We start from the raw sequence: 6,195 nt of genomic DNA, 5'->3' as shown, positions 1-6,195 counted from the left end.
AAAAAAAATTATTATTTTTGCTCCTTTAGGGATCTGGGCATTAAGGTTTATTAATAAGTTCGGCTAAAATTTGACATAAGAAGGAGTCCGCCTAGTGGTTAGGTGTGTTAAGCGGTAGGAAGGAGCAGGGTTCGATTCCTGCGTGCGCAAATGTGAGTTTTATTTTAGAAAAACCAAGGGTATCACAGTAGGCCTTATTAATTGTTCAAAGCTAATTCATCTTAGAAGCAAGCATCCGCCTAGTGGCTAAGTATGCTAGGAGGCGTGGGAGGAGCACGGGTTCAAGGCACGGCGTGCACAATTTGTGTGTTTTTTTAATATGCGATCAAGGCTATATAAGGGTTAAGATGAGTTGCAGTATAATTTAACACAAAAGAGCTTATGGCACAAAGGGCAACAAGATGCGTTAAAGGGACTAAGAGGGCACGAGTTCGAATCCGGTGTTGGCGTTATTTTGGTTTGTTTTAGGTGGACCAAGACTTCAGCAGTAAGGTTTATAAATAATCGTGACCGTATATAAGTAAAGAGAGAAGCATGGTGAAGTGGCCAGCAGACGGGCGAAGGCACAAGGGCGAGGAGGTCTGAGGTTCAAGCCTCACCTCGCGCATGGAAGGCTTGTATTTTTGCTGCTCACGTGGGGGAGAGTCAGAGTTTGACCGAAACACTACTAGCCATGGCTTGAGTCGGTCAAGCGGTGGACTACTGTTGATGGTGCAAGGAAGTTGGATAGGATTTAAATTGGTGGTGGCTGAAATTAAGGAGAAAAATAGGGAATTTAAACTTGGGAAGGATTTGTATGCCGAAATAGGATTCATGGTGGTACCAATTTGGCTATAGGCAATTAAATGCCGAAAAAGCTCTCAAATTTTGGCTAGGATGAATTGTTTTTTTTTTTTTTCCGCTCAAATTCTCTTATCATATTTTCTTTATTTTATTTTATTTTCTCAAACTTCATTCCTTTTGATTCATCTTTCTTTTCTTCGCCGAAGCCTAAATCTTCTATTGCTATTCTTAAAATTCTTTTCCCTTTTCTTTTTCTTCCACCGATCTCTCTCAAACCATTGCTAACCAATTACCCTTCGAAGGTGAACCACACTACGTGATAGCCGACTTTACTCCTTAGTCAATCCTCTATTCTTTTCTTAGTTATTCTTCTATTTTCTTCTTAACTCGAAATAAGCATACCTAAGAATAAGTTCTAAAAGCTGAAAACCCCATAGTCTTAGGAGCATAGCCGAATCTTTAGACCAGTAAAGGATCGATTTCTGCTAGGGTTTGAGGGTTAGATCTACATCAGAATTGAATAAGAACTAAAGTGGAATCGTTGGCTGAAGGAATCAGTGGTAAGTTTTCGAATCTATTTCTTTATTTCAGGAATTAAGAAAAGCCGAAACCCCTAAGGGTGGCTAGTGTTTTGGTTTAAGGGTTTTTTTGCCTCTTTCTTTTGATTGTGTAAGAGTTAGCATAGACAAGAGGACAAGAGGATGTACAACGAAGGGCTTGAAGACTAATTCGGTTGGCTCTTCAGATCTAACCCATATTTCGGCAAAAGCTAAAAAAAAACTCTGGGATCTAAGGCTGTGTTGGACGAGTATGGTAAGAGGTTAAATAAGTAGTTTATTTTCGATATTTAGAATGACATGGTAGTAATCCAATTGTAGGCAATTTGTGTGTGGATCTCGCCAACGTATCGTTCTAAATCAGGTGTGTAAACGACACCCACTCATAGACTAGATCGGTAAAAGTCGAAAAGCCGGCATTTATGAACTTATGACGTCTGCGCGCTTGTGAGTGGTTTGGTTGTTAATTTTGATAATCGCAAGCGGTATGATTGCAGAGTCGTAATTTCGTGCACTTCGGTATATTTGGGCTTAATGGGTAGAAAATAGGTTAGTGGGCCAACGGCCCGATTCGATAAAAACTTCGGTAAGTGCTTCATTAATGTGTTAATGGGTAGAATATGTATGTAAACTCTAGAATAGTAAATTTTATTAAACTACCCTAAGTATGAAAATTACCGTTTTACCCCTAGGTGCTAAATGACCGTTATACCCCTAGGGTTAATTTTGACCGAAATACATGATATTCGATTCATTTGTTATATTCCATGACATGTATATCTGCTTGCATGGGGTTGGGTTTTGTTATGGAGGAAGAACCTGTTCGGTGGTCGTGCCACATATTACGATATAAGCGACTTTCTCATGGATTATAGTTAGTGCCGCAATCGGTGCTAACACTCTGTAAGTGTAGGGATGGCGTGGGTGATTTATTCCCCACGAAGTGTAGGGATGGACGGAGGCAAGTGCGAGGTTGGATGGGGTTATCATGCATTAATCATATGAGACCAGATTGAAATGGGCCCAATCAGGTTGATATGGGCAAGGCCCAATATATCTCGACTTGTAATAGGGCTACGGCCTAGATTAATCTTGATATGGGCTAGGCCCAAGATACTCTATATCGTAAGGGGTTATGGCCCAAATTAATACCGATATGGGCTAAGGCCCGCTAACATCGATTTACGAATAGGGCTTAGGCCCAAGAAAGCTTGAAATGATTTGGGCTCGGTTGGGATACTTTACACATCGAGTTTTCCAAACTCACCCTCTTTTCCCATCTTTGCAGGTGAGCCTTAGATCGATGGACTTGGAGTCAAGGGATTCAGAGTGGCCACGAAGATTAAGTTTTTTTTCTTTAAAATAAGTTTTGCATTTATTATTTTGATTATTTTATTCGGTTAAAGTTGTAATAAGGCCGCTCTTTTTATTATTTTTAATATTTTGGGTTATTAAATTGGTTAGCTCTAGGGCGCGTTTTATAAAAGTTACTTATTTTTAAAATATCACGATAACCGAGCAAAGCTTCCGCAACGTAAATGTTTTCAAAGGAAATAAATATTTTAAATAGACTTAAACTTAATTTGTTGTTCGTGGACAAGTAATAAGCTTAAAGTGTGGCAATGGATGTATGCATGTCTAGGATTGGATCATGGAAGAGCTAGGTACTTAAGCAGTCTAATTGACTCACCTCCTCTTTTCTTGAATCCTACCTGGTGCGTAGTATCCATTCACTTTAAGCCATGACAAAGAAGGTTTGATTTTTTTCGATACTTAACTGTTTTTTTAAAATAACATGTTTCGCTTAACGCAAAGGTTTACAAGTTTTCAAAGTTTCCCATAAGATTTTACAAGGTTGTTAACAATGCTTTGATTATTACAATGAATCACATTTTGGAAAAAAAAATAAGGCTAAGGTTTTATTCAAGTTTAAACGGTAAAAGTTTCTAAACATCAAGAAGGGTTTTCAATGAAAACATGGCTTTCGAAAAACACTTCAATGTGACACGCCGGATTCGGTCGTAACGTTTGAGCCGGGTTTGGGGTGTTACAGTTCTCAAACTAACCTAGCATGTGTAAAAGTCTAGTTATACATGCCACGGATCCGTGATAGTGTGATGTCTCCCGACGCGTAAGAGCACTGTCTTATTTAGACAAAGGTACTGTTCAAGGTGATTGAAGGTATTTGAGTAAAATTATGATTATGATAAGTCTCAGTTCAGAAAGTATGGTTAAAAGTTTATGATATATATGTGATAACACGTGATATGAAAGTTTATGTTGTGATAAATATCTATATTTTCTTAATGCTCATATGATGTAGTGCACTTGGCTTACTTGACAAGTTGAATGGGATAATTGGAAAATTGGTGTAAACCAACATGAATGTTGTGTTGCCTAAAATGAATGACATGATTTTGACTATGTTGCTATGATGATGAAAGTTGTGTCATAAGTGTATGTATAAGAAAGTCGAGTCAGAGGCCCTACAACCCCTCCCCCTTATCGAAGTGGTGCTTATCATGGAATTTCATGAGATTTGTACTAAATAAGTTCCCGGTTTAAAAACCAAAGAGTTCAATGATAGAATAATTATAAGTATGATTAGAGATTGAGAATGAGTTGATAAGTAAAGTCAAAGCTAGAAAAGTATCAGGTTGACATAAAGATTATTGGAGCTATGCACTGTCCCAGTTAGAGAATGAATTTACTTTGGTAAATTGAATTACTCAGGTACAAGGTCAAGAAAAGTGTAAATCAAAATTTATTCAGAACTGGTCTTCTTTAATGAAAGGTCTAACATGAAATTTGTGATGGCAGAACTAGTTGTGGGAAATGATATTTGAAATGTGTAATATCTATGTGTGACAGTTACGACTGAACAGATTTAATAATTTCTTCTGAAATGTTCTATGTATTTATCCATTCTTAAAAAAAATTCTATGGCTGTTGATTTTTTGAAGAAATTCTTGTTATATGGAAATGTTTTCTAATATTGATGTTAGTGACTGGTTTATAATTTGTATTGTTGTATTTCCTCGGGCATTTTATTACATTTCTTCTGATAAGAATTGATGAGAGGATATGTATAATATTATGATACTGTTTCTTCTACTTGATGCTCCATTTGATATATATGTATGGGAAGATACATTGTTCTTGTTATATTTGATTCTAGTGGGATTAAATGATGTTTTCTTCTGGACTTCTTTTCTCTGAGGAATTTTCGAGATCTTCCCTATTTTCCTATGGGTTTGGTTTTCGATTTTTCGGCATGGTATCGTATCTTGGATTTCTTTATTCGATTTTCTTGTTATCTTTATTCTATAAATTTTCAATTATGACTTATGTTCAAAGTGCGTTCTTCAGCTCGTGATAATTATGACAAGTATGATTATACTTCCGATTTGATCTTGGTAATATGGTGACTTTAGCATTGGAATTTCTCAAATTTCCGTGTAAGGATTTGACAACAGTAAAGCGATAAGTGATAAAAACGCGAGTTTCAATCGGTATGATGGATTACTTATCTCAAGTAAGTCAATTATAGTTAATGTCTTCAGTTGAGATATTTTGGTTACTTGAGCTAATGCAATTGAGATGGTTTTGATTAGTGTAAGGAATGAATAGTAAAGGATTGCATGATGAATTGTTTAGTAACTAGAAGAAAGGATTACTTGAAATGTCATTCAATGGTGTTTAAATCAGCTTGAGTGTTTAATCTGTGTGAATTATTTATTTGAAAGATTTCATATGACAATTATGTCAGGATCATTTTTCCCAAATCTAATAATTGAATTTCATTTCTTTATGGGTAAAAGGAAAATAGTCTGAACTAGAAGTGTATAACTCTTAGAAAATTTTGATATGAGTTAAAGCTACTAAGAATGATAAAGTTTTCATCTTGCGAAAGTTGAAAATTTTATTACATGTTAGTAAGATTTGGACAGATGAGAATATTACTAACCAAAGCGTCTGAACTGGACTAGTCTGCATTGAGTAAAGATTTCCTAATTTTCAGTAATGCACTGTGGTATGAAGGGTGATGTATTTCAAGAAAATAAGGAAAATGTGATAGTGAGTAGTAAACTAAAAGAGTACAGTGAGGATCGACTTCTGATGTTGAATATTAGATTGGATCCGATTCATGGTATTATTATTCCGAGGCTTATACAGAAGGAACTGTACGAAGCTCACAGTGACAATTTGCCTATTTATTCAGAGAGTAATGACGTGTACTGTAATTTGATTCAGATGTTATTGGATTGTGATTTATCGATGATGAAAATCTGTATCATTATTTCGGAAGAGTGCATGTCCCTTTGATTGTTGGATTTCCTGGAATTCTAGTCTCCATAAACCAAATTGAGATCCGAGTTTTATGTCATGATATCATGGGAAACTGAGAAGCCTTTGAAAATTTAAGAACAATTGGGAGTTGAGTCCGTAAGCTTTCAAATCATATGAGAAATTAAAGAGATGTACTGGAGGCACAGCCTAAGCGAAGGTACTTTGGTATTGAGCATGAGATTGAGGAATCTAAGTGAAGACCACTTTTCCGGTAAGATTTTCAGGGACGAAAATCCCTAATGGGGGGAGAGTTGTAACACCCTAATTTTGGGTCTAGTCGGAACAGTGGTTTCGGGACCACAAACCCACGATGAAAATTTTATTTTTATTATATTTTTTATGATCTATAATTTCACAAAATAATTTCGTGAAAATTTCGTTCGAAAATTTTGACATTCGGGCACTTAATTTAGTCTTAAGGACTAAATCATAAAAAGTGCAAAAGTTGAGTTCTACATACTAGAGGTGTCTAATTGTTATGAAATTTTAAATTGAGGGTCTTTAA

This window comes from Gossypium arboreum, chromosome 3, assembly GCF_025698485.1.
Source record: "Gossypium arboreum isolate Shixiya-1 chromosome 3, ASM2569848v2, whole genome shotgun sequence".
NCBI lineage: Eukaryota > Viridiplantae > Streptophyta > Magnoliopsida > Malvales > Malvaceae > Gossypium > Gossypium arboreum.
This window is presented reverse-complemented; position numbering follows the sequence as displayed.